General features: G+C 25.1%; 1 long non-coding RNA gene across 1 annotated transcript in view; it reads left to right on the plus strand.

Moving 5' to 3' along the window:
• Nucleotides 1–353: 353 nt before the first annotated feature.
• The window catches only part of LOC129976019 (uncharacterized), a 110,230-nt gene continuing 98,490 nt past the window's right edge, over nucleotides 354–12,093 (plus strand). Inside the window, exon 1 of the long non-coding RNA XR_008785066.1 lies at nucleotides 354–678. This is a non-coding gene — a long non-coding RNA (uncharacterized LOC129976019). The remainder of the gene's footprint in view (nucleotides 679–12,093) is intronic.

The following is a 12,093-nucleotide window of genomic DNA, read 5'->3' on the forward strand; positions in this document are numbered from 1 at the left end:
GTTAAAATTCCAGAAATATTTATTGTTTTTGGACTTTTAATTTTACATATAAAAATTAAGTAAATCAATACAAATGAGCTTAAATTAAGAAATTTCTAAGATTTAAAATGAAAAAAATTGTAAAATTCTGCATCCACGCAATTATTTCTATATTATGAAAAAAAAAAAAAAAAAGATGCTGCAAAAACAAAATCCTATTAAAAAGGTGAGACATATTCCCACCCCTTATGACGGAAAAAAAATTTTTTTTAGTCAATAGATGGCGGTAGCATCCTGTAAAAATGTTTTATCGTCGTGAGAAAAAATGTCCTCAAGTGGTGTGGAATAAAAAGCTATTTACGCGTTATCAACTGAGAATAATCGCCAGGAAAGCAATCCTCTAACCAATCTCCAAGCGGAATCCACTTACCTATGATGTCACGTGTTTTCTAAGACGGACATTTTTTTTTTTCTATGGATGGATTTTATACGTAGTTCTATTTTAAATAATATATTGGATTATAAGTGATAAAAACTTGCAATGATTATGGTAATTTCCTGTCGGATATTACCTGGAACTCAGGCATATTCCGATTTTATTGATTGCAAAAAAATAGATTTGTTTGTTATTAAAAAGTGTAAGGAATCATGACCTTCGCCATCTTGGAATCGATTATATAAATATTTGTCATTTTTGAGGTAAGATTTATTAATTTGTTGATGACGTAATAATCAAGGAAAAGAACGTGTTTTTGCTAAGTGATGTAAATAATGCGATTTTACGAGCTTCATGAAATTATTTTAGTGTGGATATTAAATTGTTTCATTGCGTATTTTTGTAAAGCATCAAAATGACGATTGGCTGTCTCGCTTAGCCAGACGAATTCTCTGGAATGTTGTTGGCTGACCTTGTATATTGGAAATGTGATGACATTGAATCTCGATTTGATTGTGTTTGGCATGCTGGAGTTCATGAACTGAATCGAATTCAGTTATATGTTTGTGAAACATGTAAATATATCCGGCTGCAGAATAAATTATTGTGGAATTATTAATATTGTTATGAATCTGACGTTTTAAAATAATTATATACATATAAACTTATAAATTGTGTATTCCGTAAATATAAGTTTTTTGGTTGACTTCAAATTATCTTTTAGTGGTTTGATAGTTTTAATATGAGAATTATTAATCATAAATTAAATAAAATTTGTTGTATTATGTTTGATTATTTTTATATTAAACATTTTCGAAATCAGAGACCGGTGAATTTTTCTCTAAAAAAATATCTTTAATTTATGTTTTGTTTTCCCTCTTAATTTAGGATTTTTGCTTTGACCATTGTATTCGTGAATATTTTGTTTGAAATTAATTTATTGTTTTCCGATTCGAAAATTGTTTTTATATACATTTTTATGGCATTTTATAAACATGAAAATCATATTAAATTATTATACGTCTTCCTGTTAATCATTTTCTTGCATGCGAGTTTTCTTATTTGATTTCCTTAGATTTTCCAAATTTTATATTTTGTATTGATTTTTATAAACATGGTATCATCTATTTAACATCGCTATAGTTCCCATCCTTCAAGTTTTTATAAACTCTAGTTATTGCATGTAGTGGTAAAATTTATAAAATACAAATTTTTAAATAGATATTATGAAATTGGATAGATAGTACTTTTCAATATTTAAAAAATTTAATGGGAGCTAATCCAATGTTTTTTAATCTTCTAAAATAAAATAATTTAAGTAATGTTTACATCTATGAAATCTTAGAAATGTGAGCATCCATGTTTTTTTTTAAGTTTTTCTGATAGCAATATAGGGAATAAAATTGAAGTTATGGAATCAGTGAAATTATATCATCATAGTAATGTGGTGATTTCTTTAATATAAATGAGTAATTTGATATAAATGGGTTCTTGTATATTAACTGCATGCCATTGGTGAACTTAAGGAAGGAAATATATGATTATATGGTAAGGAATGAAATATGTGAATATTATGAAAATACCTATTAGCCTGATATTTTTGGCTATTAATTACTGAAATGTAGTTAATACACAATTATTAGTAAATTTTAAAAAAATATTTAATTCGAGTTACTTTTATTTATTTGTATTGAATAAAGAGATTCTAATTTCTAAAACTTTGAAGTTATATTTTTTCCATTTACACATTTTCTTGAAGTTACTATCTGTAGCTAAGGAACCATTGTTATAAGTAATCTAAAAATTTTTTTATTACATATTGAAGAAATTTTTAATTACAGAATAATGCTAGGAAGTCATTGAAAAAAGAATATTTCAAAATGCTTGAAAAATTTCTTTCTCTAAAAATTTTTGAGTGGGGAGGTAATGATATATTTTTTTTATTTTTATTTTTTACTTATATTGCTAGTTTTAAAATAACTTATAGTTACTATATGCTCTTTTTATTTCTTGATTCACCCTTGTTTCCAGTATTTTATGATATTGATAAGGAAAAATTATTGTGTGAATTCATTTTTTAAATTAATTTAGGTTTCTTGTACATAAATAACACTTCTACAAATTTCGAGCAAAAAATAAATGAGAGACATTCAATACATCATTTGTGAATATTTTAGATATGTTAATAAATATAATTATTCATTCACTTTTGTAATAAATCATAATGAGAGTTGGTGTAGGATATATAAGTTGTTGTAATATTAATTTTATGAACTTCATTGCATTATATTATTTAATTAATAATCGTACATTTATACTTCAGTTATGATTAAATGCAAACACAATATGTTAAAATTTAAGTTAACAAAGGAATTTGCTTGTTATATAATTAAACAAATAAAGCAAGTCTCATGTGAAAATGTATTTAAAAATGTCCCTATTTTATATATAAAAAAAAGTTCCTTTCATATATTTTAATCTTTTTTAGTTAGATATGTTTACCATGATTTATTTGAAATTTTAATTATATGATTGAATATTATTATTCAAAATATTGGATATATGGAAATTAATTATTAAAAATTTACATTTACTGTAGTATTTCATTTGTGGAAGAAGTAAATAGTTATTATTTTTGGTTGCATTTAAGTTAAATAATACTTACTATGCATGAATTAATTAGTATTTTTTATATGATGCTTTTAAAAGTCGTGCTCTTATTTTTGTATTTTGAAATATTTTAGACTATTGATTATATTGTATGATGCAGCTGCTATCTTTTTATTTTGCTTATTTTTGTACAATTTTTAATGAAATGGTAATAAATTATATAATTCTTCTCTTTGAAATTGTGCCTTTGTTTTTAGAAACTACAGTTTTGCCCCCTTTTTTTTTAAACCTATGAGACATTTTTCATACCATGTTGCTGAATTTTATAGCTGCATGCAAGAATGCATTATATATAAAAATTCTTTTTTTAAAAATGGATTATAACACATTAATTTTAATGCCTTTAAACAATAAAATGTAACTGATATGTTGTTAATTCATCTGGTTTTACTGATTTGAATTACAGATAAATGTTTAATATTAAGAGGAAAAACTGCATAAGCATTAGATTTTTTTTTTTAGATTAAAGAATGAAATTTTACAATAGTTTTGTGCCAGTAGATATTGAAAAAATTATTCTCATTACAAATAAAAATATCAAAATTTGTAATATTTTTTCTTATTATTGCTGTAATGCAAACAAATCACTAATATTACTGAAATCTTTTTAAAAAATATATCATTACAAATTTTGTATAGAAGAAAAAAAAAATGTATTACAATATCTTTTAATTTTATATTTTATATTTTTTCTTATATATAAAATAAAATATTTGCTTTAATAATGAGTTAAATACTATTTTCTTTTTTGTTGAAGGAGAAAGGGTTATTATTATTATTGAGATCTATCTTAATTTTACATAATTGATCTACTAGCAAAATTTGTTTTTATTCTTCCCTATCACTGCACTTGGAATATATTATGAGAAAGGAATTATCTTTCATTCCATATATTATTTTGAATCCAATATACTTAAGATTATTAATTAGTAGAAAAATATCTAGTGCTTCTTTTTTAAAATTACTGAAATTTTTCAGTATTTAGTTGAAACTGTTGAATATTATAGTAAATTTCATATTTAATTGAATATCATATTGAGGTGTAGAATATGGTACTAATATTTATTTATGTGGCTCAAGTAGAAACTGGATGTAAAACTATTTTTGGTGTCCATAAATTATGATACTTCAAAAGTACATTATTCTTGAGTTTTGCTTTAAATGAATTTTGTCAATGATGAATATTGGTCCTTTATTTAAATGTTTTTTTTTGTTTTTTTTTTTAGTTTAAAGAAAATATTTTTCTAGAATGTTAATCTGCCTCTCTTTCCTAAATAGTTGTGTAGTTAAAAGCTTAATATACTCTCGTATAGTAGTGCAGATTTATAGTAAACATTCTTTTCCCTGATGAATATATGACTAGAAAATAACAAAGGATGTTTAAACAACAGTTTATATTGTCTCCAGTTTTTGTGATTTATGGATCATGAATAAATTTGTTAATAAATTTTTTTTAAAAAATATGCTATAGAAGTTGTTAAAAGCTTTTTTTTATACAAATTCATTGAAACCATTGTATAATAAGCTTAAATAATAGACCAAACATTCTTTTTACAACTGATATACTGAATTGATAAAATCTGAGTGAAATTTGAAATGAATTTAAATTCCATATCTTCATCTTGCAGAATTTATTATATTAAGCTACTGAAAATATAACAGATTGCCAAAAAAAAAAAAAAAGTTATGATAATTTGTATTTGTTTTCTATCCTTTGATATGTTTTATGAAATTATACTTTTCTTTAATTTTCTTTCTGTGATATTTTCCTCATTTTTATTTTAAAATATTTTGTTGATTTTACTTGGTATCTGCTTAAGATCATTAAGCATTGTTAAACATATTGAGTATTTTTTTTTTTTTTAAATTGCATTAGTTATTTACAATAACTTATTCTTGCAACATAAATAATTTGAAACCTTATTGCTGAAGAAAGCCACATAGTATGCAAAAGGGGGGGGAGTCATATTTCTGCCCCTCTGCCAATATCTAGATTATTACATGTAAATTTTATCAAAATATATAGATTAGACTCTATTGTAAAGAATTTATAATATAAAGATAGATTATTGTAAAGAATTTATTATTCTTATTTAAATTAGTACTTTCTGAACTTTAGTCAATTATTATTATTTATATACAGAATGCAACATTTCAAAAATAAATATTAAACCTTCTATAAAAATATAAATCCTAAGTTTTTTAAGTACTTTAAGTGTTTATGATAGTCAACCTTCTATTTATGATCTATACAAATTTGTCATGCCTCATCAATATAACTTAGCATTAACTATTAATACTTTTTGTATTAATAATTGTTTAATGGTCTGCATGTTACTATATCTCTTTCAGGTAAAAAAAAAATTATATATAATTTTTTATATCTTCAAGTTACTTGCTGAGTGGTTGGAAACTTTCAAGTATGTTAGATCTGAATCAACAGTAGAAATTTTCAAATATAAGTTAATAGAAATTGGAGAATAAAGCATAGAATGGTTAGCTTTTTCAGCTTAGAGAAAAGTATGTTTAATATATATAATAAAAAATATAGCCAAACAATTTTGAAACCGATGAAAAAAAATACATGTGAATGTTTGTATGAAAATTAATATTTTATTTTTATTTTTAGACAATGTATATATAGACTAACTTCAAAATATGTTATAAATTTCTCAAAATATACTTTTTAGATTTAGGTAATATATTTTTTTTTTCAGTGAAAATACAAGCTTTGAACTGTTGTTTAACTGTAGCTGAATTTTGAATAGCAGGGAAATATTATATATTTTCAGTTTAATTTTATTTTATTTTCTATTTTAAATTTTTAAATCACAAAAATATATTGCTTGTTTTAAAGTTTTTTTCTAACATTTCTTTAAATAAACTAGCTTATATTAAAAGATGTAAAAATAATTCAAAATTAAAGAAAATATTTATAGCATTTTCAACAACTTGAATATCAAAATAGATATTTATATATTAGCAAAAATTGTTGCAAAAATTAGAAATAACACAGTTGTACTTTATAATAAATCTATTAAAAAGTAATTTTTTTAATCTTGTATTTAAATAGAACATTAATTGAAGACTTGTATATTTAAATACACTTGTTGGTATTAGTAGGGTTTTGGTAGGTAATTAGTAGGGTTATTTTTTATAGTTGCATTTTTTCAGGTGATTTTTTAAAATAATGTGTTATTAAAATTATATTTCATTAAATTAAAAACTGAAGAAAATGCACATAATGATTTCAGAAAATTTTAGAATATTCCAGTGTCATTAGGCAGTTCAACTCTATTAATGTTTATTTTTATAAAAGATGTGAAATGATAATTGTAATTTCTGAAAGCCAAGTGTTATGGCTATTTAAAGGAAACTTTTATGATAAAATTTATAGTCTTCGCAATTCTTCAAAGTCATATTATGTGATATCTGTCCAGTTAATTATAAAATTTTCTGTTTCTTTAATGAGTAATTATATGTGCATGCAGCTGACATTTAATTAATCTATAATTTTGTTCTGAGATAATTACTCAGAGTCTCACTAGATGCCACCACTGATCCTTGATAAGAGAAGCTATAAAGGGAAATTGTTAATCCTTATTTATAATGATTGAGCTGCCTTTATGCATTGAATTGTGACTTTTTAAACTTTTAAGAAAAAATTATGTCATTCATAGATTTTATAATTTATTATGAAAATGATCAGTAGTTTATTAACATCTTACATATTGTATGGATTCTTAATTGAATCTGTATGACAAAGTATTCCCAAAGTAAAAGAGAATAATTTAATTAGGTACTCTAGAAAATTACACAGTCAAGGGATTTCTTTCTTTCTTTCTTTTTTTTTTTTCCAAAATGCTTTCCATTTTATCATTCAATCAAATATTTCTTTTTTTTTTTTAATTTAAAAAAATTGATATTAATGTGGTGAAATCTACTGTATTTTTATGGAACTTCTCTTCTGTCATCAAAAAATGACCCAAGCCATGAATAGTGAGATGGGAATGCTAGTTATTACCTGAAATCATTTTTGTATTGTATTACTTTGGCAATCTTATTCCCTAGATATTGATCCATTTGATTTCTATCTTTGAGGTCATATTTTTTGACTTTCAAGAAATTGTAAGACCTTCTTTTAGTTTTTATTAGTCTTAAAATGTCATAAATAATTCATTTCCAAGCATACACACATACATTAAAGAAGAAAAAAAAACTTGTCATTGACAACTTTTTGACTGGATTATGTTTATCATATTAAAACATTATACATTAATTGGTGTGTGTGTGTGTGTGTTCATTACTGTGTAAAAAGAAGGTAATTCTTCATAGTAGCAAATGTGTTAAAGTTATTATGTTCTGTGCATCTAAAGCCAGTCTCTTAATTTTTCAGGGGTGGGGGGATTATTTGGTTTTCAGATATTAAAATCATAAGCATTTCTAAATGACACTGGCTAAATTACTCTGAGTGTATTTTAAATGAAATGCCCATCTTAAAATGCATTTATTTTGAATATTATTGTGAGCGAATGATAACTGTTAAAAACGAATAAAAGGTAACATGGTATGATAAAGCCTGCAGTGAAGCTAACAGTTGTGTTATCACTTAATTTCTATAATTAAAAGAATTTGAAAAGTTAATTTTTCTTTATTATTTTGTAGTGAAATTTCTTTGACAAAGCTTATAGCTCTTTCAATTATGTAAAATTGTATAGTTATTTATGCTTCATCATCATATTCAGTGGTGGTTTGTGTAATATAATCTTTGGGGTGATGAACATTGTTTAAAAGCTACACCACTTAATCACAGTTTTCCTATTTCGTGATAGTAAGGGTGGGAGAATTAATTTTTCTTAAACGATTAGTAATAATATTTCAGATTTTTTTTCTATGCATACTCATTTCAAAAAACTAGACAGTAATATGTAGTTAAAAAAATTTATTATTTATTCCTCTTAAGGAATTTTTTAAATTGAAGTAAGCGATATTTTTTTTGTTAATGCTTTATCATCCGCACATCTGATCGGAATTTCTTGTTTAGTCACCGATCGCTAGCAGTTTTTTGAAGTTTTCGGGATATCATAATTTTTACAATATAAATTAATTAAAATAAAAGCTAATAAAGTAAATAAAAATTCCTGTGACACCAATGTGGTTTCATCTTATGTCTTTGATAATTTTCGGCATGACACCAATGTGTTGTCACTGGAGGCATAGTGTTAAGTGCCAGTTTAATCTATCACTAAGCAATGATACATATTTGCACCAATTTAATCTTTTGAAACCATTGCAGTTGATTATATTTCTTTCCTTATTTATACTTAACTTAGATTATATTTCTTTTTCTTAATACTGAAAAGCATAATTATGATTCTGGTGTAATTATAGGAGAATAACTAAGATAGGAGAAAAAATACCAATCAAATTATTCTGTTTTATTTCTAATAAGTCTATTATGATAATTTGAGTATGAATTATCCTAGTTGGGGCTTAAATTGAATCATAATCCTAAAAAGAAGCAGGCCGATTAATATTAGGGAGGGGTTACAAGAATTTTGAAAATACCGTTTGTCAGATTCCACATTTTAAGCAAAAATTATCAAAAAGAAAAAAATGATTTGAAATGCTGAAAAAAGGAAAAAAGTATAATTTCGTATAATAAAAAAATATTTTTATCAGGAATTAAGAATTATCATAATTTTTTTATTTATTTTCACATATTTTTTCTTAGTGAAGAAACGCCACTTATTGGAAGAGGGGGCGGATGGCACCTCATATATGAGGATGAGAAACTTCCATTATGGTGGTTGATTTTGGCCACTCGGATGGGTACAGAAATAGCGTAAGGTCGGCTACCCCTTACCGATGATGGGGCGTATTTCCCACGTGGCCGGTGATAGCCTTTAAGACTCAACTTTCAATTACCGTCAATGCTATTGTGATGGTCTGGTCATTCAGATTTTTCTATGTGCCTTACCAATGTGTGGTTAATAGAGAAATGCTTAAAAAGCACTTTATTTTTAATGTTTTAGGAGCACCATTTTTACACTTCTTTGTTAAGCAGAAGGCTGTAATAGAAAAAAGTAACAATTTTATTTCGCTGTATATATAAAATAAAAAGTAATCGGATTTTTTCACCCTCATGTTTATTAAGACATACTTTTTTTTCATAAACAAATCCGTTATTCCAAATGTTTTCCCCCTGAAGATTGAAAGTGCTGAAGGGTAAATAGCATTAGATTATTGATGGATTTAAATATTACTTTCAAACTGATTAAATTAGTGATTTAATTTATGTACTGAAAATAAATGTTGGGGATTGCAGTGCTTTTACACAAGCCACCCCTGATGGAATAGTGGAAAGATTGTGGTTTCTTGATATTTATGAGTTTAATTTCATCTTCATCATTCTTTTCTTTTTCATTTTTTCTTACTTGATTTCTTATATAGAAAATAAATTTTGTTTTGTAATGAAATCGAAATATACTAATTACTGTTTTTCTTATATAAAAATTACTGGATTATTTCTTTTTTTCACTACAGTATAATATAGACATTTCTTCCATTTCGAAATTGATGTAATTGCATGAATGCTTATTGAAATATGTTTGTAAAAAGCATGCTAATGTATATATAAACTTACATTTCAATAAAAATTTTGTTTTATTCTTTCCTATCAGTGTGGTCTTGATTTCTTTTAATTTCCAAAATATTGCTTATCAATTCACTTCTATAAAAAAAATATTCATTTCAAAATTCTTGTTTGCTTTAATTTTTTGACTTAATTTTTACTCACATTAACTCAAACAATTAATTTTGCGAAAGGTTCATCGTTTAATATTTCAGAATTGTTTATTAGAAATTTCAAACAGGACAAACCAGTGAATTATTTCTGTTTCAATAAAATTTAACAGGAAGGATGTATTTCATGCTACATTAATAATGTTATTTAATTTTCTTTGTATCTTCCAAATTCAGTTTAAAGTATATGAACAAATTTAGATTTTTATTGGTTTCTTGATAGCTGATAGAAAAGCTTTATTTTCTATAATCTACTATAAAAATAGTTTCAGTATACTCTAAAACACTTTTCAATCTTCATTTAAATTTTTATAAAATATAAATGATTTGAATTTTTAAACTGAGTGGTTCCTTCCTTCCATTAACCAGAATTTTTATTATAGCATGAGATTTGGGACAGTTTCATTTTTATCGGTTTGAGATTTAAAAAATACAAAACTTTTTTTATATGTGGTTATTATATTTACATTGAAATAATCATAAAATTTAAACTACCAATTTTAGTTTCATTTTATTAATTATTTTATACTTAAAAATTTATATTTTATGACAAGTTATTTACATTGAACAACGTAGATTACCAATTTATTTTCATAATTATATCTGCATTTTATGCAGTCATAAATATTTTTTATTTTTAAATATCTTCTGGAGGTAATTTCAATTGTATTATTTTTATAGCAATTTCATAATTTTAATTTATAAAGATGAAGTGTAAACTCTTAACTTATATAATGAAATTTTTTGCTTCTGTTGTATTTAAAATTGCAATACATTTGATACTTCTTATTCCTTCTGTTAGTATAAATTATTTTAGAAAGAGAAGGATATAGTTAAAATCAAATGTCTTTATAAATGCATCTAATTTTATATACTTGATTGAGGAGGATCTTGTTTTGTTAGTATAAAAATTGTGTAACCATCATTGAACTTGAAACAAAAAAAGTATAAGATAAATAACATTAAATTATTGTTAGATAACATATTTTTAATTGATGATTTTAATCATATCTCTACTAATATATAAATCTGTTACTTGTGCCGTTAAAATGTACATAAATTTAAATAACATTATGGGTACTTTGTTTTTGCAGCAGAGTTTTGAGTAACCATTGTTTTTTAAAATGGGAAATATGATATGTCACATCATAGGAAAGTATCAAAATTTACACTTAATGTAAAAAATGTGTAAAATAATCAATTTTGTGATGTGATTTTCCCATTTAAAATAAAGAATTTTTGATTGAAATTAGTTATGATGATGATGAACATGAATTTTCATTACATGTTGTTTCCTGCCTGATTTCATAGTTTTTATTATTCACTTATGTTTAATAAAAAAAAAATCTTAGTATTAATATCTTAAAGTGACATATTTTACTATAAATCAGAATATTTTTCATATACTTGATAGAAATGCTATTCATGAAAATAAATTATTGAAATTTTTTCGGTTTTGTGTGAAATTACGAAGTTTAAAATCCAATTAAATTTATCAGTAATAAACTTTTATTATTTTTTGGAGATTTATAATTTTTTAAGGAAATGGCACTAATTTTTGTAGCGTAAAAAAGAAAAGAAAATTAAGTTTGATTTGTGTATTTCGGTGTGCCAGTAATTCTTGAAATGCTTCAAATTTAAGAAACCTGATTAGTAAATGCTAAAATACGATATAGCGGTAGATTTGCTTCAGTTAGTTCCATATTTATGAGCATCGACGTTCTGCGTCGGCTTCGTCCCGATCTTATCGTTCCCCGTTTCCTAGGGAGTTACGTACCGCGAAGAAACTATTCTTCACCGTTGCGAGCTCTCATTTTGCGCGGCTCCGAATGAATACATTCGACTGCTCCTCCAATCGCTTGGTCCTGGTGCTTGAGAATTCCCTTTGCGCAGTTGTCGTGTTTTGCCCAAAAAGACACGCCCACCACCGTGAGGGGCTGGATGGATGGATGCATAGAAAGCATGCACCCGTCCATCATACATACACATTGCTTGCTTGCGATCGATTCAGTGACATTGGTTTTTTCTCTCTTTTCTTATTCCCATCATTCATTCCCGCGTTTCTCTACCCACAACCTTATCCTTTTCTTCCCCCGATGACCTTGGACTTGCTCTTCCTCTCACTACAAATCCTAACCCCAATTTTTTTTTCTTTTCTTTTACTTTTTTTTTTGACGGCCATTTGCGTCTTTCACTCGGTCATC

The sequence above is a fragment of the Argiope bruennichi genome, chromosome 1 (assembly GCF_947563725.1).
Source record: "Argiope bruennichi chromosome 1, qqArgBrue1.1, whole genome shotgun sequence".
In the NCBI taxonomy this organism is placed as follows: domain Eukaryota; kingdom Metazoa; phylum Arthropoda; class Arachnida; order Araneae; family Araneidae; genus Argiope; species Argiope bruennichi.